Source organism: Rhinichthys klamathensis, unplaced genomic scaffold, assembly GCF_029890125.1.
Source record: "Rhinichthys klamathensis goyatoka isolate OS25496 unplaced genomic scaffold, OSU_Roscu_1.1 h1tg000196l_1, whole genome shotgun sequence".
NCBI lineage: Eukaryota > Metazoa > Chordata > Actinopteri > Cypriniformes > Leuciscidae > Rhinichthys > Rhinichthys klamathensis.
In genome coordinates this window covers 2,631,164-2,648,980 of record NW_026606722.1, presented here as the reverse complement: position 1 = coordinate 2,648,980, position 17,817 = coordinate 2,631,164, and the positions used below count along the sequence as shown (strand labels likewise).

General features: G+C 38.6%; 1 protein-coding gene and 50 non-coding genes across 51 annotated transcripts in view; all 51 read left to right on the top strand.

Moving 5' to 3' along the window:
• Nucleotides 1-17,817, top strand: part of opn8c (opsin 8, group member c) — a 123,379-nt gene that overhangs the window by 60,551 nt on the left and 45,011 nt on the right. The window lies entirely within an intron of this gene.
• On the top strand, nt 87-198 carry trnal-caa (transfer RNA leucine (anticodon CAA)). The gene is made up of 2 exons: nt 87-124; nt 153-198. It is a non-coding gene; the product is annotated as a tRNA-Leu (tRNA).
• On the top strand, nt 543-654 carry trnal-caa (transfer RNA leucine (anticodon CAA)). The gene is made up of 2 exons: nt 543-580; nt 609-654. It is a non-coding gene; the product is annotated as a tRNA-Leu (tRNA).
• trnal-caa (transfer RNA leucine (anticodon CAA)) lies at nt 771-882 on the top strand. Its single transcript has 2 exons — nt 771-808; nt 837-882. It is a non-coding gene; the product is annotated as a tRNA-Leu (tRNA).
• Nucleotides 1,256-1,367, top strand: trnal-caa (transfer RNA leucine (anticodon CAA)). The gene is made up of 2 exons: nt 1,256-1,293; nt 1,322-1,367. It is a non-coding gene; the product is annotated as a tRNA-Leu (tRNA).
• trnal-caa (transfer RNA leucine (anticodon CAA)) lies at nt 1,484-1,595 on the top strand. Its single transcript has 2 exons — nt 1,484-1,521; nt 1,550-1,595. It is a non-coding gene; the product is annotated as a tRNA-Leu (tRNA).
• Nucleotides 1,941-2,052, top strand: trnal-caa (transfer RNA leucine (anticodon CAA)). Its single transcript has 2 exons — nt 1,941-1,978; nt 2,007-2,052. It is a non-coding gene; the product is annotated as a tRNA-Leu (tRNA).
• Nucleotides 2,169-2,280, top strand: trnal-caa (transfer RNA leucine (anticodon CAA)). The gene is made up of 2 exons: nt 2,169-2,206; nt 2,235-2,280. It is a non-coding gene; the product is annotated as a tRNA-Leu (tRNA).
• trnal-caa (transfer RNA leucine (anticodon CAA)) lies at nt 2,397-2,508 on the top strand. Its single transcript has 2 exons — nt 2,397-2,434; nt 2,463-2,508. It is a non-coding gene; the product is annotated as a tRNA-Leu (tRNA).
• Nucleotides 2,853-2,964, top strand: trnal-caa (transfer RNA leucine (anticodon CAA)). Its single transcript has 2 exons — nt 2,853-2,890; nt 2,919-2,964. It is a non-coding gene; the product is annotated as a tRNA-Leu (tRNA).
• On the top strand, nt 3,081-3,192 carry trnal-caa (transfer RNA leucine (anticodon CAA)). Its single transcript has 2 exons — nt 3,081-3,118; nt 3,147-3,192. It is a non-coding gene; the product is annotated as a tRNA-Leu (tRNA).
• Nucleotides 3,566-3,677, top strand: trnal-caa (transfer RNA leucine (anticodon CAA)). The gene is made up of 2 exons: nt 3,566-3,603; nt 3,632-3,677. It is a non-coding gene; the product is annotated as a tRNA-Leu (tRNA).
• trnal-caa (transfer RNA leucine (anticodon CAA)) lies at nt 3,794-3,905 on the top strand. The gene is made up of 2 exons: nt 3,794-3,831; nt 3,860-3,905. It is a non-coding gene; the product is annotated as a tRNA-Leu (tRNA).
• Nucleotides 4,251-4,362, top strand: trnal-caa (transfer RNA leucine (anticodon CAA)). Its single transcript has 2 exons — nt 4,251-4,288; nt 4,317-4,362. It is a non-coding gene; the product is annotated as a tRNA-Leu (tRNA).
• trnal-caa (transfer RNA leucine (anticodon CAA)) lies at nt 4,736-4,847 on the top strand. Its single transcript has 2 exons — nt 4,736-4,773; nt 4,802-4,847. It is a non-coding gene; the product is annotated as a tRNA-Leu (tRNA).
• On the top strand, nt 4,965-5,076 carry trnal-caa (transfer RNA leucine (anticodon CAA)). Its single transcript has 2 exons — nt 4,965-5,002; nt 5,031-5,076. It is a non-coding gene; the product is annotated as a tRNA-Leu (tRNA).
• trnal-caa (transfer RNA leucine (anticodon CAA)) lies at nt 5,193-5,304 on the top strand. Its single transcript has 2 exons — nt 5,193-5,230; nt 5,259-5,304. It is a non-coding gene; the product is annotated as a tRNA-Leu (tRNA).
• trnal-caa (transfer RNA leucine (anticodon CAA)) lies at nt 5,649-5,760 on the top strand. Its single transcript has 2 exons — nt 5,649-5,686; nt 5,715-5,760. It is a non-coding gene; the product is annotated as a tRNA-Leu (tRNA).
• trnal-caa (transfer RNA leucine (anticodon CAA)) lies at nt 5,877-5,988 on the top strand. The gene is made up of 2 exons: nt 5,877-5,914; nt 5,943-5,988. It is a non-coding gene; the product is annotated as a tRNA-Leu (tRNA).
• trnal-caa (transfer RNA leucine (anticodon CAA)) lies at nt 6,362-6,473 on the top strand. Its single transcript has 2 exons — nt 6,362-6,399; nt 6,428-6,473. It is a non-coding gene; the product is annotated as a tRNA-Leu (tRNA).
• Nucleotides 6,590-6,701, top strand: trnal-caa (transfer RNA leucine (anticodon CAA)). Its single transcript has 2 exons — nt 6,590-6,627; nt 6,656-6,701. It is a non-coding gene; the product is annotated as a tRNA-Leu (tRNA).
• trnal-caa (transfer RNA leucine (anticodon CAA)) lies at nt 7,047-7,158 on the top strand. Its single transcript has 2 exons — nt 7,047-7,084; nt 7,113-7,158. It is a non-coding gene; the product is annotated as a tRNA-Leu (tRNA).
• Nucleotides 7,532-7,643, top strand: trnal-caa (transfer RNA leucine (anticodon CAA)). Its single transcript has 2 exons — nt 7,532-7,569; nt 7,598-7,643. It is a non-coding gene; the product is annotated as a tRNA-Leu (tRNA).
• Nucleotides 7,761-7,872, top strand: trnal-caa (transfer RNA leucine (anticodon CAA)). Its single transcript has 2 exons — nt 7,761-7,798; nt 7,827-7,872. It is a non-coding gene; the product is annotated as a tRNA-Leu (tRNA).
• trnal-caa (transfer RNA leucine (anticodon CAA)) lies at nt 7,989-8,100 on the top strand. Its single transcript has 2 exons — nt 7,989-8,026; nt 8,055-8,100. It is a non-coding gene; the product is annotated as a tRNA-Leu (tRNA).
• On the top strand, nt 8,445-8,556 carry trnal-caa (transfer RNA leucine (anticodon CAA)). The gene is made up of 2 exons: nt 8,445-8,482; nt 8,511-8,556. It is a non-coding gene; the product is annotated as a tRNA-Leu (tRNA).
• Nucleotides 8,673-8,784, top strand: trnal-caa (transfer RNA leucine (anticodon CAA)). The gene is made up of 2 exons: nt 8,673-8,710; nt 8,739-8,784. It is a non-coding gene; the product is annotated as a tRNA-Leu (tRNA).
• On the top strand, nt 9,158-9,269 carry trnal-caa (transfer RNA leucine (anticodon CAA)). Its single transcript has 2 exons — nt 9,158-9,195; nt 9,224-9,269. It is a non-coding gene; the product is annotated as a tRNA-Leu (tRNA).
• On the top strand, nt 9,386-9,497 carry trnal-caa (transfer RNA leucine (anticodon CAA)). Its single transcript has 2 exons — nt 9,386-9,423; nt 9,452-9,497. It is a non-coding gene; the product is annotated as a tRNA-Leu (tRNA).
• trnal-caa (transfer RNA leucine (anticodon CAA)) lies at nt 9,871-9,982 on the top strand. The gene is made up of 2 exons: nt 9,871-9,908; nt 9,937-9,982. It is a non-coding gene; the product is annotated as a tRNA-Leu (tRNA).
• On the top strand, nt 10,099-10,210 carry trnal-caa (transfer RNA leucine (anticodon CAA)). The gene is made up of 2 exons: nt 10,099-10,136; nt 10,165-10,210. It is a non-coding gene; the product is annotated as a tRNA-Leu (tRNA).
• trnal-caa (transfer RNA leucine (anticodon CAA)) lies at nt 10,584-10,695 on the top strand. Its single transcript has 2 exons — nt 10,584-10,621; nt 10,650-10,695. It is a non-coding gene; the product is annotated as a tRNA-Leu (tRNA).
• On the top strand, nt 10,812-10,923 carry trnal-caa (transfer RNA leucine (anticodon CAA)). Its single transcript has 2 exons — nt 10,812-10,849; nt 10,878-10,923. It is a non-coding gene; the product is annotated as a tRNA-Leu (tRNA).
• trnal-caa (transfer RNA leucine (anticodon CAA)) lies at nt 11,297-11,408 on the top strand. Its single transcript has 2 exons — nt 11,297-11,334; nt 11,363-11,408. It is a non-coding gene; the product is annotated as a tRNA-Leu (tRNA).
• Nucleotides 11,525-11,636, top strand: trnal-caa (transfer RNA leucine (anticodon CAA)). Its single transcript has 2 exons — nt 11,525-11,562; nt 11,591-11,636. It is a non-coding gene; the product is annotated as a tRNA-Leu (tRNA).
• Nucleotides 11,982-12,093, top strand: trnal-caa (transfer RNA leucine (anticodon CAA)). The gene is made up of 2 exons: nt 11,982-12,019; nt 12,048-12,093. It is a non-coding gene; the product is annotated as a tRNA-Leu (tRNA).
• On the top strand, nt 12,467-12,578 carry trnal-caa (transfer RNA leucine (anticodon CAA)). The gene is made up of 2 exons: nt 12,467-12,504; nt 12,533-12,578. It is a non-coding gene; the product is annotated as a tRNA-Leu (tRNA).
• On the top strand, nt 12,696-12,807 carry trnal-caa (transfer RNA leucine (anticodon CAA)). Its single transcript has 2 exons — nt 12,696-12,733; nt 12,762-12,807. It is a non-coding gene; the product is annotated as a tRNA-Leu (tRNA).
• Nucleotides 12,924-13,035, top strand: trnal-caa (transfer RNA leucine (anticodon CAA)). Its single transcript has 2 exons — nt 12,924-12,961; nt 12,990-13,035. It is a non-coding gene; the product is annotated as a tRNA-Leu (tRNA).
• Nucleotides 13,409-13,520, top strand: trnal-caa (transfer RNA leucine (anticodon CAA)). The gene is made up of 2 exons: nt 13,409-13,446; nt 13,475-13,520. It is a non-coding gene; the product is annotated as a tRNA-Leu (tRNA).
• Nucleotides 13,894-14,005, top strand: trnal-caa (transfer RNA leucine (anticodon CAA)). Its single transcript has 2 exons — nt 13,894-13,931; nt 13,960-14,005. It is a non-coding gene; the product is annotated as a tRNA-Leu (tRNA).
• trnal-caa (transfer RNA leucine (anticodon CAA)) lies at nt 14,122-14,233 on the top strand. The gene is made up of 2 exons: nt 14,122-14,159; nt 14,188-14,233. It is a non-coding gene; the product is annotated as a tRNA-Leu (tRNA).
• Nucleotides 14,351-14,462, top strand: trnal-caa (transfer RNA leucine (anticodon CAA)). Its single transcript has 2 exons — nt 14,351-14,388; nt 14,417-14,462. It is a non-coding gene; the product is annotated as a tRNA-Leu (tRNA).
• Nucleotides 14,808-14,919, top strand: trnal-caa (transfer RNA leucine (anticodon CAA)). Its single transcript has 2 exons — nt 14,808-14,845; nt 14,874-14,919. It is a non-coding gene; the product is annotated as a tRNA-Leu (tRNA).
• Nucleotides 15,293-15,404, top strand: trnal-caa (transfer RNA leucine (anticodon CAA)). Its single transcript has 2 exons — nt 15,293-15,330; nt 15,359-15,404. It is a non-coding gene; the product is annotated as a tRNA-Leu (tRNA).
• trnal-caa (transfer RNA leucine (anticodon CAA)) lies at nt 15,522-15,633 on the top strand. Its single transcript has 2 exons — nt 15,522-15,559; nt 15,588-15,633. It is a non-coding gene; the product is annotated as a tRNA-Leu (tRNA).
• On the top strand, nt 15,750-15,861 carry trnal-caa (transfer RNA leucine (anticodon CAA)). Its single transcript has 2 exons — nt 15,750-15,787; nt 15,816-15,861. It is a non-coding gene; the product is annotated as a tRNA-Leu (tRNA).
• trnal-caa (transfer RNA leucine (anticodon CAA)) lies at nt 16,235-16,346 on the top strand. Its single transcript has 2 exons — nt 16,235-16,272; nt 16,301-16,346. It is a non-coding gene; the product is annotated as a tRNA-Leu (tRNA).
• Nucleotides 16,720-16,831, top strand: trnal-caa (transfer RNA leucine (anticodon CAA)). Its single transcript has 2 exons — nt 16,720-16,757; nt 16,786-16,831. It is a non-coding gene; the product is annotated as a tRNA-Leu (tRNA).
• trnal-caa (transfer RNA leucine (anticodon CAA)) lies at nt 16,948-17,059 on the top strand. The gene is made up of 2 exons: nt 16,948-16,985; nt 17,014-17,059. It is a non-coding gene; the product is annotated as a tRNA-Leu (tRNA).
• trnal-caa (transfer RNA leucine (anticodon CAA)) lies at nt 17,405-17,516 on the top strand. The gene is made up of 2 exons: nt 17,405-17,442; nt 17,471-17,516. It is a non-coding gene; the product is annotated as a tRNA-Leu (tRNA).

Sequence of the window (17,817 nt, the reverse complement as noted above, 5' to 3'; positions counted from 1 at the left end):
TGTAAAGGAAATACATCTTATTTTATTTTTGTATGTATTTAACCATTGCAGTGATATGACTGACCTTAACAAAATAAGATGTGTGTGTCAGGATGGCCGAGTGGTCTAAGGCGCCAGACTCAAGGAATATCAACCTTCTCAGTTGTTGAGAATTCTGGTCTCCGAATGGAGGCGTGGGTTCAAATCCCACTTCTGACAAAGAGCTTTTGTAATGAGAACTTAAAGTCATGTAAAGGAAATACATCTTATATTATTTTTGTATGTATTTAACCATTGCAGTGATATGACTGACCTTAACAAAAAAAGATGTTTGTGTCAGGATGGCCGAGTGGTCTAAGGCGCCAGACTCAAGGAATATCAACCTTCTCAGTTGTTGAGAATTCTGGTCTCCAAATGGAGGCGTGGGATAAATCCCACTTCTGACAAAGAGCTTTTGTAAAGAGAACTTGAATTCATGTAAAGGAAATACATCTCATATCATTTTTGAATGTATTTAACCATGCACAGTGATATGACTGACCTTAACAAAAAAAGATGTTTGTGTCAGGATGGCCGAGTGGTCTAAGGCGCCAGACTCAAGGAATATCAACCTTCTCAGTTGTTGAGAATTCTGGTCTCCGAATGGAGGCGTGGGTTCAAATCCCACTTCTGACAAAGAGCTTTTGTAGTGAGAACTTGAATTAATGTAAACGAAATACATCGTATATTATTTTTGTATGTATTTAACCATTGCAGTGATATGACTGACCTTAACAAAATAAGATGTTTGTGTCAGGATGGCCGAGTGGTCTAAGGCGCCAGACTCAAGGAATATCAACCTTCTCAGTTGTTGAGAATTCTGGTCTCTGAATGGAGGCGTGGGTTCAAATCCCACTTCTGACAAAGAGCTTTTGTAATGAGAACTTGAATTAATGTAAAGGAAATACATCTTATATTTTTTTGTATGTATTTAACCATGGACAGTGATATGACTGACCTTAACAAAGTTATATGTATGTGTCAGGATGGCTGAGTGGTCTAAGGTGCCAGACTCAAGGAATATCAACCTTCTCAGTTGTTGAGAATTCTGGTCTCCAAATGGAGGCGTGGGAATTCTGGTCTCCAAATGGAAGCATTGGTTCAAATCCCACTTCTGACAAAGAGCTTTTGTAGTGAGAACTTGAATTAATGTAAAGGAAATACATCTTATATTATTCTTGTATGTATTTAACCATGGACAGTGATATGACTGACCTTTACAAAGTTAGATGTATGTGTCAGGATGGCCGAGTGGTCTAAGGCGCCAGACTCAAGGAATATCAACCTTCTCAGTTGTTGAGAATTCTGGTCTCCGAATGGAGGCGTGGGTTCAAATCCCACTTCTGACAAAGAGCTTTTGTAGTGAGAACTTGAATTAATGTAAAGGAAATACATCTTATATTATTTTTGTATGTATTTAACCATTGAAGTGATATGACAGACCTTAACAAAAAAAGATGTTTGTGTCAGGATGGCCGAGTGGTCTAAGGCGCCAGACTCAAGGAATATCAACCTTCTCAGTTGTTGAGAATTCTGGTCTCCAAATGGAGGCGTGGGTTCAAATCCCACTTCTGACAAAGAGCTTTTGTAATGAGAACTTGAATTCATGTAAAGGAAATACATCTTATATTATTTTTGAATGTATTTAACCATGGACAGTGATATGACTGACCTTAACAAAAAAAGATGTTTGTGTCAGGATGGCCGAGTGGTCTAAGGCGCCAGACTCAAGGAATATCAACCTTCTCAGTTGTTGAGAATTCTGGTCTCCAAATGGAGGCGTTGGATAAATCCCACTTCTGACAAAGAGCTTTTGTAATGAGAACTTGAATTCATGTAAAGGAAATACATCTCATATCATTTTTGAATGTATTTAACCATGGACAGTGATATGACTGACCTTAACAAAATAAGATGTTTGTGTCAGGATGGCCGAGTGGTCTAAGGCGCCAGACTCAAGGAATATCAACCTTCTCAGTTGTTGAGAATTCTGGTCTCTGAATGGAGGCGTGGGTTCAAATCCCACTTCTGACAAAGAGCTTTTGTAATGAGAACTTGAATTAATGTAAAGGAAATACATCTTATATTTTTTTGTATGTATTTAACCATGGACAGTGATATGACTGACCTTAACAAAATAAGATGTTTCTGTCAGGATGGCCGAGTGGTCTAAGGCGCCAGACTCAAGGAAAATCAACCTTCTCAGTTGTTAAGAATTCTGGTCTCCGAATGGAGGCGTGGGTTCAAATCCCACTTCTGACAAAGATCTTTTGTAGTGAGAACTTGAATTAATGTAAAGGAAATACATCTTATTTTATTTTTGTATGTATTTAACCATTGCAGTGATATGACTGACCTTAACAAAATAAGATGTGTGTGTCAGGATGGCCGAGTGGTCTAAGGCGCCAGACTCAAGGAATATCAACCTTCTCAGTTGTTGAGAATTCTGGTCTCCGAATGGAGGCGTGGGTTCAAATCCCACTTCTGACAAAGAGCTTTTGTAATGAGAACATAAAGTCATGTAAAGGAAATACATCTTATATTATTTTTGTATGTATTTAACCATTGCAGTGATATGACTGACCTTAACAAAAAAAGATGTTTGTGTCAGGATGGCCGAGTGGTCTAAGGCGCCAGACTCAAGGAATATCAACCTTCTCAGTTGTTGAGAATTCTGGTCTCCAAATGGAGGCGTGGGATAAATCCCACTTCTGACAAAGAGCTTTTGTAAAGAGAACTTGAATTCATGTAAAGGAAATACATCTCATATCATTTTTGAATGTATTTAACCATGCACAGTGATATGACTGACCTTAACAAAAAAAGATGTTTGTGTCAGGATGGCCGAGTGGTCTAAGGCGCCAGACTCAAGGAATATCAACCTTCTCAGTTGTTGAGAATTCTGGTCTCCGAATGGAGGCGTGGGTTCAAATCCCACTTCTGACAAAGAGCTTTTGTAGTGAGAACTTGAATTAATGTAAACGAAATACATCGTATATTATTTTTGTATGTATTTAACCATTGCAGTGATATGACTGACCTTAACAAAATAAGATGTTTGTGTCAGGATGGCCGAGTGGTCTAAGGCGCCAGACTCAAGGAATATCAACCTTCTCAGTTGTTGAGAATTCTGGTCTCTGAATGGAGGCGTGGGTTCAAATCCCACTTCTGACAAAGAGCTTTTGTAATGAGAACTTGAATTAATGTAAAGGAAATACATCTTATATTTTTTTGTATGTATTTAACCATGGACAGTGATATGACTGACCTTAACAAAGTTATATGTATGTGTCAGGATGGCTGAGTGGTCTAAGGTGCCAGACTCAAGGAATATCAACCTTCTCAGTTGTTGAGAATTCTGGTCTCCAAATGGAGGCGTGGGAATTCTGGTCTCCAAATGGAAGCATTGGTTCAAATCCCACTTCTGACAAAGAGCTTTTGTAGTGAGAACTTGAATTAATGTAAAGGAAATACATCTTATATTATTCTTGTATGTATTTAACCATGGACAGTGATATGACTGACCTTTACAAAGTTAGATGTATGTGTCAGGATGGCCGAGTGGTCTAAGGCGCCAGACTCAAGGAATATCAACCTTCTCAGTTGTTGAGAATTCTGGTCTCCGAATGGAGGCGTGGGTTCAAATCCCACTTCTGACAAAGAGCTTTTGTAGTGAGAACTTGAATTAATGTAAAGGAAATACATCTTATATTATTTTTGTATGTATTTAACCATTGAAGTGATATGACAGACCTTAACAAAAAAAGATGTTTGTGTCAGGATGGCCGAGTGGTCTAAGGCGCCAGACTCAAGGAATATCAACCTTCTCAGTTGTTGAGAATTCTGGTCTCCAAATGGAGGCGGGGGTTCAAATCCCACTTCTGACAAAGAGCTTTTGTAATGAGAACTTGAATTCATGTAAAGGAAATACATCTTATATTATTTTTGAATGTATTTAACCATGGACAGTGATATGACTGACCTTAACAAAAAAAGATGTTTGTGTCAGGATGGCCGAGTGGTCTAAGGCGCCAGACTCAAGGAATATCAACCTTCTCAGTTGTTGAGAATTCTGGTCTCCAAATGGAGGCGTTGGATAAATCCCACTTCTGACAAAGAGCTTTTGTAATGAGAACTTGAATTCATGTAAAGGAAATACATCTCATATCATTTTTGAATGTATTTAACCATGGACAGTGATATGACTGACCTTAACAAAATAAGATGTTTGTGTCAGGATGGCCGAGTGGTCTAAGGCGCCAGACTCAAGGAATATCAACCTTCTCAGTTGTTGAGAATTCTGGTCTCTGAATGGAGGCGTGGGTTCAAATCCCACTTCTGACAAAGAGCTTTTGTAATGAGAACTTGAATTAATGTAAAGGAAATACATCTTATATTTTTTTGTATGTATTTAACCATGGACAGTGATATGACTGACCTTAACAAAGTTATATGTATGTGTCAGGATGGCTGAGTGGTCTAAGGTGCCAGACTCAAGGAATATCAACCTTCTCAGTTGTTGAGAATTCTGGTCTCCAAATGGAGGCGTGGGAATTCTGGTCTCCAAATGGAAGCATTGGTTCAAATCCCACTTCTGACAAAGAGCTTTTGTAGTGAGAACTTGAATTAATGTAAAGGAAATACATCTTATATTATTCTTTTATGTATTTAACCATGGACAGTGATATGACTGACCTTTACAAAATTAGATGTATATGTCAGGATGGCCGAGTGGTCTAAGGCGCCAGACTCAAGGAATATCAACCTTCTCAGTTGTTGAGAATTCTGGTCTCCGAATGGAGGCGTGGGTTCAAATCCCACTTCTGACAAAGAGCTTTTGTAGTGAGAACTTGAATTAATGTAAAGGAAATACATCTTATATTATTTTTGTTGGTATTTAACCATGGACAGTGATATGACTGACCTTAACAAAATAAGATGTTTCTGTCAGGATGGCCGAGTGGTCTAAGGCGCCAGACTCAAGGAAAATCAACCTTCTCAGTTGTTAAGAATTCTGGTCTCCGAATGGAGGCGTGGGTTCAAATCCCACTTCTGACAAAGATCTTTTGTAGTGAGAACTTGAATTAATGTAAAGGAAATACATCTTATTTTATTTTTGTATGTATTTAACCATTGCAGTGATATGACTGACCTTAACAAAATAAGATGTGTGTGTCAGGATGGCCGAGTGGTCTAAGGCGCCAGACTCAAGGAATATCAACCTTCTCAGTTGTTGAGAATTCTGGTCTCCGAATGGAGGCGTGGGTTCAAATCCCACTTCTGACAAAGAGCTTTTGTAATGAGAACTTAAAGTCATGTAAAGGAAATACATCTTATATTATTTTTGTATGTATTTAACCATTGCAGTGATATGACTGACCTTAACAAAAAAAGATGTTTGTGTCAGGATGGCCGAGTGGTCTAAGGCGCCAGACTCAAGGAATATCAACCTTCTCAGTTGTTGAGAATTCTGGTCTCCAAATGGAGGCGTGGGATAAATCCCACTTCTGACAAAGAGCTTTTGTAAAGAGAACTTGAATTCATGTAAAGGAAATACATCTCATATCATTTTTGAATGTATTTAACCATGCACAGTGATATGACTGACCTTAACAAAAAAAGATGTTTGTGTCAGGATGGCCGAGTGGTCTAAGGCGCCAGACTCAAGGAATATCAACCTTCTCAGTTGTTGAGAATTCTGGTCTCCGAATGGAGGCGTGGGTTCAAATCCCACTTCTGACAAAGAGCTTTTGTAGTGAGAACTTGAATTAATGTAAACGAAATACATCGTATATTATTTTTGTATGTATTTAACCATTGCAGTGATATGACTGACCTTAACAAAATAAGATGTTTGTGTCAGGATGGCCGAGTGGTCTAAGGCGCCAGACTCAAGGAATATCAACCTTCTCAGTTGTTGAGAATTCTGGTCTCTGAATGGAGGCGTGGGTTCAAATCCCACTTCTGACAAAGAGCTTTTGTAATGAGAACTTGAATTAATGTAAAGGAAATACATCTTATATTTTTTTGTATGTATTTAACCATGGACAGTGATATGACTGACCTTAACAAAGTTATATGTATGTGTCAGGATGGCTGAGTGGTCTAAGGTGCCAGACTCAAGGAATATCAACCTTCTCAGTTGTTGAGAATTCTGGTCTCCAAATGGAGGCGTGGGAATTCTGGTCTCCAAATGGAAGCATTGGTTCAAATCCCACTTCTGACAAAGAGCTTTTGTAGTGAGAACTTGAATTAATGTAAAGGAAATACATCTTATATTATTCTTGTATGTATTTAACCATGGACAGTGATATGACTGACCTTTACAAAGTTAGATGTATGTGTCAGGATGGCCGAGTGGTCTAAGGTGCCAGACTCAAGGAATATCAACCTTCTCAGTTGTTGAGAATTCTGGTCTCCGAATGGAGGCGTGGGTTCAAATCCCACTTCTGACAAAGAGCTTTTGTAGTGAGAACTTGAATTAATGTAAAGGAAATACATCTTATATTATTTTTGTATGTATTTAACCATTGAAGTGATATGACAGACCTTAACAAAAAAAGATGTTTGTGTCAGGATGGCCGAGTGGTCTAAGGCGCCAGACTCAAGGAATATCAACCTTCTCAGTTGTTGAGAATTCTGGTCTCCAAATGGAGGCGTGGGTTCAAATCCCACTTCTGACAAAGAGCTTTTGTAATGAGAACTTGAATTCATGTAAAGGAAATACATCTTATATTATTTTTGAATGTATTTAACCATGGACAGTGATATGACTGACCTTAACAAAAAAAGATGTTTGTGTCAGGATGGCCGAGTGGTCTAAGGCGCCAGACTCAAGGAATATCAACCTTCTCAGTTGTTGAGAATTCTGGTCTCCAAATGGAGGCGTTGGATAAATCCCACTTCTGACAAAGAGCTTTTGTAATGAGAACTTGAATTCATGTAAAGGAAATACATCTCATATCATTTTTGAATGTATTTAACCATGGACAGTGATATGACTGACCTTAACAAAATAAGATGTTTGTGTCAGGATGGCCGAGTGGTCTAAGGCGCCAGACTCAAGGAATATCAACCTTCTCAGTTGTTGAGAATTCTGGTCTCTGAATGGAGGCGTGGGTTCAAATCCCACTTCTGACAAAGAGCTTTTGTAATGAGAACTTGAATTAATGTAAAGGAAATACATCTTATATTTTTTTGTATGTATTTAACCATGGACAGTGATATGACTGACCTTAACAAAGTTATATGTATGTGTCAGGATGGCTGAGTGGTCTAAGGTGCCAGACTCAAGGAATATCAACCTTCTCAGTTGTTGAGAATTCTGGTCTCCAAATGGAGGCGTGGGAATTCTGGTCTCCAAATGGAAGCATTGGTTCAAATCCCACTTCTGACAAAGAGCTTTTGTAGTGAGAACTTGAATTAATGTAAAGGAAATACATCTTATATTATTCTTGTATGTATTTAACCATGGACAGTGATATGACTGACCTTTACAAAATTAGATGTATATGTCAGGATGGCCGAGTGGTCTAAGGCGCCAGACTCAAGGAATATCAACCTTCTCAGTTGTTGAGAATTCTGGTCTCCGAATGGAGGCGTGGGTTCAAATCCCACTTCTGACAAAGAGCTTTTGTAGTGAGAACTTGAATTAATGTAAAGGAAATACATCTTATATTATTTTTGTGTGTATTTAACCATGGACAGTGATATGACTGACCTTAACAAAATAAGATGTTTCTGTCAGGATGGCCGAGTGGTCTAAGGCGCCAGACTCAAGGAAAATCAACCTTCTCAGTTGTTAAGAATTCTGGTCTCCGAATGGAGGCGTGGGTTCAAATCCCACTTCTGACAAAGATCTTTTGTAGTGAGAACTTGAATTAATGTAAAGGAAATACATCTTATTTTATTTTTGTATGTATTTAACCATTGCAGTGATATGACTGACCTTAACAAAATAAGATGTGTGTGTCAGGATGGCCGAGTGGTCTAAGGCGCCAGACTCAAGGAATATCAACCTTCTCAGTTGTTGAGAATTCTGGTCTCCGAATGGAGGCGTGGGTTCAAATCCCACTTCTGACAAAGAGCTTTTGTAATGAGAACTTAAAGTCATGTAAAGGAAATACATCTTATATTATTTTTGTATGTATTTAACCATTGCAGTGATATGACTGACCTTAACAAAAAAAGATGTTTGTGTCAGGATGGCCGAATGGTCTAAGGCGCCAGACTCAAGGAATATCAACCTTCTCAGTTGTTGAGAATTCTGGTCTCCAAATGGAGGCGTGGGATAAATCCCACTTCTGACAAAGAGCTTTTGTAAAGAGAACTTGAATTCATGTAAAGGAAATACATCTCATATCATTTTTGAATGTATTTAACCATGCACAGTGATATGACTGACCTTAACAAAAAAAGATGTTTGTGTCAGGATGGCCGAGTGGTCTAAGGCGCCAGACTCAAGGAATATCAACCTTCTCAGTTGTTGAGAATTCTGGTCTCCGAATGGAGGCGTGGGTTCAAATCCCACTTCTGACAAAGAGCTTTTGTAGTGAGAACTTGAATTAATGTAAACGAAATACATCGTATATTATTTTTGTATGTATTTAACCATTGCAGTGATATGACTGACCTTAACAAAATAAGATGTTTGTGTCAGGATGGCCGAGTGGTCTAAGGCGCCAGACTCAAGGAATATCAACCTTCTCAGTTGTTGAGAATTCTGGTCTCTGAATGGAGGCGTGGGTTCAAATCCCACTTCTGACAAAGAGCTTTTGTAATGAGAACTTGAATTAATGTAAAGGAAATACATCTTATATTTTTTTGTATGTATTTAACCATGGACAGTGATATGACTGACCTTAACAAAGTTATATGTATGTGTCAGGATGGCTGAGTGGTCTAAGGTGCCAGACTCAAGGAATATCAACCTTCTCAGTTGTTGAGAATTCTGGTCTCCAAATGGAGGCGTGGGAATTCTGGTCTCCAAATGGAAGCATTGGTTCAAATCCCACTTCTGACAAAGAGCTTTTGTAGTGAGAACTTGAATTAATGTAAAGGAAATACATCTTATATTATTCTTGTATGTATTTAACCATGGACAGTGATATGACTGACCTTTACAAAGTTAGATGCATGTGTCAGGATGGCCGAGTGGTCTAAGGCGCCAGACTCAAGGAATATCAACCTTCTCAGTTGTTGAGAATTCTGGTCTCCGAATGGAGGCGTGGGTTCAAATCCCACTTCTGACAAAGAGCTTTTGTAGTGAGAACTTGAATTAATGTAAACGAAATACATCGTATATTATTTTTGTATGTATTTAACCATTGCAGTGATATGACTGACCTTAACAAAATAAGATGTTTGTGTCAGGATGGCCGAGTGGTCTAAGGCGCCAGACTCAAGGAATATCAACCTTCTCAGTTGTTGAGGATTCTGGTCTCTGAATGGAGGCGTGGGTTCAAATCCCACTTCTGACAAAGAGCTTTTGTAATGAGAACTTGAATTAATGTAAAGGAAATACATCTTATATTTTTTTGTATGTATTTAACCATGGACAGTGATATGACTGACCTTAACAAAGTTATATGTATGTGTCAGGATGGCTGAGTGGTCTAAGGTGCCAGACTCAAGGAATATCAACCTTCTCAGTTGTTGAGAATTCTGGTCTCCAAATGGAGGCGTGGGAATTCTGGTCTCCAAATGGAAGCATTGGTTCAAATCCCACTTCTGACAAAGAGCTTTTGTAGTGAGAACTTGAATTAATGTAAAGGAAATACATCTTATATTATTCTTGTATGTATTTAACCATGGACAGTGATATGACTGACCTTTACAAAGTTAGATGTATGTGTCAGGATGGCCGAGTGGTCTAAGGCGCCAGACTCAAGGAATATCAACCTTCTCAGTTGTTGAGAATTCTGGTCTCCGAATGGAGGCGTGGGTTCAAATCCCACTTCTGACAAAGAGCTTTTGTAGTGAGAACTTGAATTAATGTAAACGAAATACATCGTATATTATTTTTGTATGTATTTAACCATTGCAGTGATATGACTGACCTTAACAAAATAAGATGTTTGTGTCAGGATGGCCGAGTGGTCTAAGGCGCCAGACTCAAGGAATATCAACCTTCTCAGTTGTTGAGAATTCTGGTCTCTGAATGGAGGCGTGGGTTCAAATCCCACTTCTGACAAAGAGCTTTTGTAATGAGAACTTGAATTAATGTAAAGGAAATACATCTTATATTTTTTTGTATGTATTTAACCATGGACAGTGATATGACTGACCTTAACAAAGTTATATGTATGTGTCAGGATGGCTGAGTGGTCTAAGGTGCCAGACTCAAGGAATATCAACCTTCTCAGTTGTTGAGAATTCTGGTCTCCAAATGGAGGCGTGGGAATTCTGGTCTCCAAATGGAAGCATTGGTTCAAATCCCACTTCTGACAAAGAGCTTTTGTAGTGAGAACTTGAATTAATGTAAAGGAAATACATCTTATATTATTCTTGTATGTATTTAACCATGGACAGTGATATGACTGACCTTTACAAAGTTAGATGTATGTGTCAGGATGGCCGAGTGGTCTAAGGCGCCAGACTCAAGGAATATCAACCTTCTCAGTTGTTGAGAATTCTGGTCTCCGAATGGAGGCGTGGGTTCAAATCCCACTTCTGACAAAGAGCTTTTGTAGTGAGAACTTGAATTAATGTAAACGAAATACATCGTATATTATTTTTGTATGTATTTAACCATTGCAGTGATATGACTGACCTTAACAAAATAAGATGTTTGTGTCAGGATGGCCGAGTGGTCTAAGGCGCCAGACTCAAGGAATATCAACCTTCTCAGTTGTTGAGAATTCTGGTCTCTGAATGGAGGCGTGGGTTCAAATCCCACTTCTGACAAAGAGCTTTTGTAATGAGAACTTGAATTAATGTAAAGGAAATACATCTTATATTTTTTTGTATGTATTTAACCATGGACAGTGATATGACTGACCTTAACAAAGTTATATGTATGTGTCAGGATGGCTGAGTGGTCTAAGGTGCCAGACTCAAGGAATATCAACCTTCTCAGTTGTTGAGAATTCTGGTCTCCAAATGGAGGCGTGGGAATTCTGGTCTCCAAATGGAAGCATTGGTTCAAATCCCACTTCTGACAAAGAGCTTTTGTAGTGAGAACTTGAATTAATGTAAAGGAAATACATCTTATATTATTCTTGTATGTATTTAACCATGGACAGTGATATGACTGACCTTTACAAAGTTAGATGTATGTGTCAGGATGGCCGAGTGGTCTAAGGCGCCAGACTCAAGGAATATCAACCTTCTCAGTTGTTGAGAATTCTGGTCTCCGAATGGAGGCGTGGGTTCAAATCCCACTTCTGACAAAGAGCTTTTGTAGTGAGAACTTGAATTAATGTAAAGGAAATACATCTTATATTATTTTTGTATGTATTTAACCATTGAAGTGATATGACAGACCTTAACAAAAAAAGATGTTTGTGTTAGGATGGCCGAGTGGTCTAAGGCGCCAGACTCAAGGAATATCAACCTTCTCAGTTGTTGAGAATTCTGGTCTCCAAATGGAGGCGTGGGTTCAAATCCCACTTCTGACAAAGAGCTTTTGTAATGAGAACTTGAATTCATGTAAAGGAAATACATCTTATATTATTTTTGAATGTATTTAACCATGGACAGTGATATGACTGACCTTAACAAAAAAAGATGTTTGTGTCAGGATGGCCGAGTGGTCTAAGGCGCCAGACTCAAGGAATATCAACCTTCTCAGTTGTTGAGAATTCTGGTCTCCAAATGGAGGCGTTGGATAAATCCCACTTCTGACAAAGAGCTTTTGTAATGAGAACTTGAATTCATGTAAAGGAATTACATCTCATATCATTTTTGAATGTATTTAACCATGGACAGTGATATGACTGACCTTAACAAAATAAGATGTTTGTGTCAGGATGGCCGAGTGGTCTAAGGCGCCAGACTCAAGGAATATCAACCTTCTCAGTTGTTGAGAATTCTGGTCTCTGAACGGAGGCGTGGGTTCAAATCCCACTTCTGACAAAGAGCTTTTGTAATGAGAACTTGAATTAATGTAAAGGAAATACATCTTATATTTTTTTGTATGTATTTAACCATGGACAGTGATATGACTGACCTTAACAAAGTTATATGTATGTGTCAGGATGGCTGAGTGGTCTAAGGTGCCAGACTCAAGGAATATCAACCTTCTCAGTTGTTGAGAATTCTGGTCTCCAAATGGAGGCGTGGGAATTCTGGTCTCCAAATGGAAGCATTGGTTCAAATCCCACTTCTGACAAAGAGCTTTTGTAGTGAGAACTTGAATTAATGTAAAGGAAATACATCTTATATTATTCTTGTATGTATTTAACCATGGACAGTGATATGACTGACCTTAACAAAATAAGATGTTTGTGTCAGGATGGCCGAGTGGTCTAAGGCGCCAGACTCAAGGAATATCAACCTTCTCAGTTGTTGAGAATTCTGGTCTCCAAATGGAGGCGTGGGTTCAAATCCCACTTCTGACAAAGAGCTTTTGTAAAGAGAACTTGAATTCATGTAAAGGAAATACATCTCATATCATTTTTGAATGTATTTAACCATGCACAGTGATATGACTGACCTTAACAAAAAAAGATGTTTGTGTCAGGATGGCCGAGTGGTCTAAGGCGCCAGACTCAAGGAATATCAACCTTCTCAGTTGTTGAGAATTCTGGTCTCCGAATGGAGGCGTGGGTTCAAATCCCACTTCTGACAAAGAGCTTTTGTAGTGAGAACTTGAATTAATGTAAACGAAATACATCGTATATTATTTTTGTATGTATTTAACCATTGCAGTGATATGACTGACCTTAACAAAATAAGATGTTTGTGTCAGGATGGCCGAGTGGTCTAAGGCGCCAGACTCAAGGAATATCAACCTTCTCAGTTGTTGAGAATTCTGGTCTCTGAATGGAGGCGTGGGTTCAAATCCCACTTCTGACAAAGAGCTTTTGTAATGAGAACTTGAATTAATGTAAAGGAAATACATCTTATATTTTTTTGTATGTATTTAACCATGGACAGTGATATGACTGACCTTAACAAAGTTATATGTATGTGTCAGGATGGCTGAGTGGTCTAAGGTGCCAGACTCAAGGAATATCAACCTTCTCAGTTGTTGAGAATTCTGGTCTCCAAATGGAGGCGTGGGAATTCTGGTCTCCAAATGGAAGCATTGGTTCAAATCCCACTTCTGACAAAGAGCTTTTGTAGTGAGAACTTGAATTAATGTAAAGGAAATACATCTTATATTATTCTTGTATGTATTTAACCATGGACAGTGATATGACTGACCTTTACAAAGTTAGATGTATGTGTCAGGATGGCCGAGTGGTCTAAGGCGCCAGACTCAAGGAATATCAACCTTCTCAGTTGTTGAGAATTCTGGTCTCCGAATGGAGGCGTGGGTTCAAATCCCACTTCTGACAAAGAGCTTTTGTAGTGAGAACTTGAATTAATGTAAACGAAATACATCGTATATTATTTTTGTATGTATTTAACCATTGCAGTGATATGACTGACCTTAACAAAATAAGATGTTTGTGTCAGGATGGCCGAGTGGTCTAAGGCGCCAGACTCAAGGAATATCAACCTTCTCAGTTGTTGAGAATTCTGGTCTCCAAATGGAGGCGTGGGAATTCTGGTCTCCAAATGGAAGCATTGGTTCAAATCCCACTTCTGACAAAGAGCTTTTGTAGTGAGAACTTGAATTAATGTAAAGGAAATACATCTTATATTATTCTTGTATGTATTTAACCATGGACAGTGATATGACTGACCTTTACAAAGTTAGATGTATGTGTCAGGATGGCCGAGTGGTCTAAGGCGCCAGACTCAAGGAATATCAACCTTCTCAGTTGTTGAGAATTCTGGTCTCCGAATGGAGGCGTGGGTTCAAATCCCACTTCTGACAAAGAGCTTTTGTAGTGAGAACTTGAATTAATGTAAAGGAAATACATCTTATATTATTTTTGTATGTATTTAACCATTGAAGTGATATGACAGACCTTAACAAAAAAAGATGTTTGTGTCAGGATGGCCGAGTGGTCTAAGGCGCCAGACTCAAGGAATATCAACCTTCTCAGTTGTTGAGAATTCTGGTCTCCAAATGGAGGCGTGGGTTCAAATCCCACTTCTGACAAAGAGCTTTTGTAATGAGAACTTGAATTCATGTAAAGGAAATACATCTTATATTATTTTTGAATGTATTTAACCATGGACAGTGATATGACTGACCTTAACAAAAAAAGATGTTTGTGTCAGGATGGCCGAGTGGTCTAAGGCGCCAGACTCAAGGAATATCAACCTTCTCAGTTGTTGAGAATTCTGGTCTCCAAATGGAGGCGTGGGTTCAAATCCCACTTCTGACAAAGAGCTTTTGTAATGAGAACTTGAATTCATGTAAAGGAAATACATCTTATATTATTTTTGAATGTATTTAACCATGGACAGTGATATGACTGACCTTAACAAAAAAAGATGTTTGTGTCAGGATGGCCGAGTGGTCTAAGGCGCCAGACTCAAGGAATATCAACCTTCTCAGTTGTTGAGAATTCTGGTCTCCAAATGGAGGCGTTGGATAAATCCCACTTCTGACAAAGAGCTTTTGTAATGAGAACTTGAATTCATGTAAAGGAATTACATCTCATATCATTTTTGAATGTATTTAACCATGGACAGTGATATGACTGACCTTAACAAAATAAGATGTTTGTGTCAGGATGGCCGAGTGGTCTAAGGCGCCAGACTCAAGGAATATCAACCTTCTCAGTTGTTGAGAATTCTGGTCTCTGAATGGAGGCGTGGGTTCAAATCCCACTTCTGACAAAGAGCTTTTGTAATGAGAACTTGAATTAATGTAAAGGAAATACATCTTATATTTTTTTGTATGTATTTAACCATGGACAGTGATATGACTGACCTTAACAAAGTTATATGTATGTGTCAGGATGGCTGAGTGGTCTAAGGTGCCAGACTCAAGGAATATCAACCTTCTCAGTTGTTGAGAATTCTGGTCTCCAAATGGAGGCGTGGGAATTCTGGTCTCCAAATGGAAGCATTGGTTCAAATCCCACTTCTGACAAAGAGCTTTTGTAGTGAGAACTTGAATTAATGTAAAGGAAATACATCTTATATTATTCTTGTATGTATTTAACCATGGACAGTGATATGACTGACCTTAACAAAATAAGATGTTTGTGTCAGGATGGCCGAGTGGTCTAAGGCGCCAGACTCAAGGAATATCAACCTTCTCAGTTGTTGAGAATTCTGGTCTCCAAATGGAGGCGTGGGTTCAAATCCCACTTCTGACAAAGAGCTTTTGTAAAGAGAACTTGAATTCATGTAAAGGAAATACATCTCATATCATTTTTGAATGTATTTAACCATGCACAGTGATATGACTGACCTTAACAAAAAAAGATGTTTGTGTCAGGATGGCCGAGTGGTCTAAGGCGCCAGACTCAAGGAATATCAACCTTCTCAGTTGTTGAGAATTCTGGTCTCCGAATGGAGGCGTGGGTTCAAATCCCACTTCTGACAAAGAGCTTTTGTAGTGAGAACTTGAATTAATGTAAACGAAATACATCGTATATTATTTTTGTATGTATTTAACCATTGCAGTGATATGACTGACCTTAACAAAATAAGATGTTTGTGTCAGGATGGCCGAGTGGTCTAAGGCGCCAGACTCAAGGAATATCAACCTTCTCAGTTGTTGAGAATTCTGGTCTCTGAATGGAGGCGTGGGTTCAAATCCCACTTCTGACAAAGAGCTTTTGTAATGAGAACTTGAATTAATGTAAAGGAAATACATCTTATATTTTTTTGTATGTATTTAACCATGGACAGTGATATGACTGACCTTAACAAAGTTATATGTATGTGTCAGGATGGCTGAGTGGTCTAAGGTGCCAGACTCAAGGAATATCAACCTTCTCAGTTGTTGAGAATTCTGGTCTCCAAATGGAGGCGTGGGAATTCTGGTCTCCAAATGGAAGCATTGGTTCAAATCCCACTTCTGACAAAGAGCTTTTGTAGTGAGAACTTGAATTAATGTAAAGGAAATACATCTTATATTATTCTTGTATGTATTTAACCATGGACAGTGATATGACTGACCTTTACAAAGTTAGATGTATGTGTCAGGATGGCCGAGTGGTCTAAGGCGCCAGACTCAAGGAATATCAACCTTCTCAGTTGTTGAGAATTCTGGTCTCCGAATGGAGGCGTGGGTTCAAATCCCACTTCTGACAAAGAGCTTTTGTAGTGAGAACTTGAATTAATGTAAACGAAATACATCGTATATTATTTTTGTATGTATTTAACCATTGCAGTGATATGACTGACCTTAACAAAATAAGATGTTTGTGTCAGGATGGCCGAGTGGTCTAAGGCGCCAGACTCAAGGAATATCAACCTTCTCAGTTGTTGAGAATTCTGGTCTCCAAATGGAGGCGTGGGAATTCTGGTCTCCAAATGGAAGCATTGGTTCAAATCCCACTTCTGACAAAGAGCTTTTGTAGTGAGAACTTGAATTAATGTAAAGGAAATACATCTTATATTATTCTTGTATGTATTTAACCATGGACAGTGATATGACTGACCTTTACAAAGTTAGATGTATGTGTCAGGATGGCCGAGTGGTCTAAGGCGCCAGACTCAAGGAATATCAACCTTCTCAGTTGTTGAGAATTCTGGTCTCCGAATGGAGGCGTGGGTTCAAATCCCACTTCTGACAAAGAGCTTTTGTAGTGAGAACTTGAATTAATGTAAAGGAAATACATCTTATATTATTTTTGTATGTATTTAACCATTGAAGTGATATGACAGACCTTAACAAAAAAAGATGTTTGTGTCAGGATGGCCGAGTGGTCTAAGGCGCCAGACTCAAGGAATATCAACCTTCTCAGTTGTTGAGAATTCTGGTCTCCAAATGGAGGCGTGGGTTCAAATCCCACTTCTGACAAAGAGCTTTTGTAATGAGAACTTGAATTCATGTAAAGGAAATACATCTTATATTATTTTTGAATGTATTTAACCATGGACAGTGATATGACTGACCTTAACAAAAAAAGATGTTTGTGTCAGGATGGCCGAGTGGTCTAAGGCGCCAGACTCAAGGAATATCAACCTTCTCAGTTGTTGAGAATTCTGGTCTCCAAATGGAGGCGTTGGATAAATCCCACTTCTGACAAAGAGCTTTTGTAATGAGAACTTGAATTCATGTAAAGGAAATACATCTCATATCATTTTTGAATGTATTTAACCATGGACAGTGATATGACTGACCTTAACAAAATAAGATGTTTGTGTCAGGATGGCCGAGTGGTCTAAGGCGCCAGACTCAAGGAATATCAACCTTCTCAGTTGTTGAGAATTCTGGTCTCTGAATGGAGGCGTGGGTTCAAATCCCACTTCTGACAAAGAGCTTTTGTAATGAGAACTTGAATTAATGTAAAGGAAATACATCTTATATTTTTTTGTATGTATTTAACCATGGACAGTGATATGACTGACCTTAACAAAGTTATATGTATGTGTCAGGATGGCTGAGTGGTCTAAGGTGCCAGACTCAAGGAATATCAACCTTCTCAGTTGTTGAGAATTCTGGTCTCCAAATGGAGGCGTGGGAATTCTGGTCTCCAAATGGAAGCATTGGTTCAAATCCCACTTCTGACAAAGAGCTTTTGTAGTGAGAACTTGAATTAATGTAAAGGAAATACA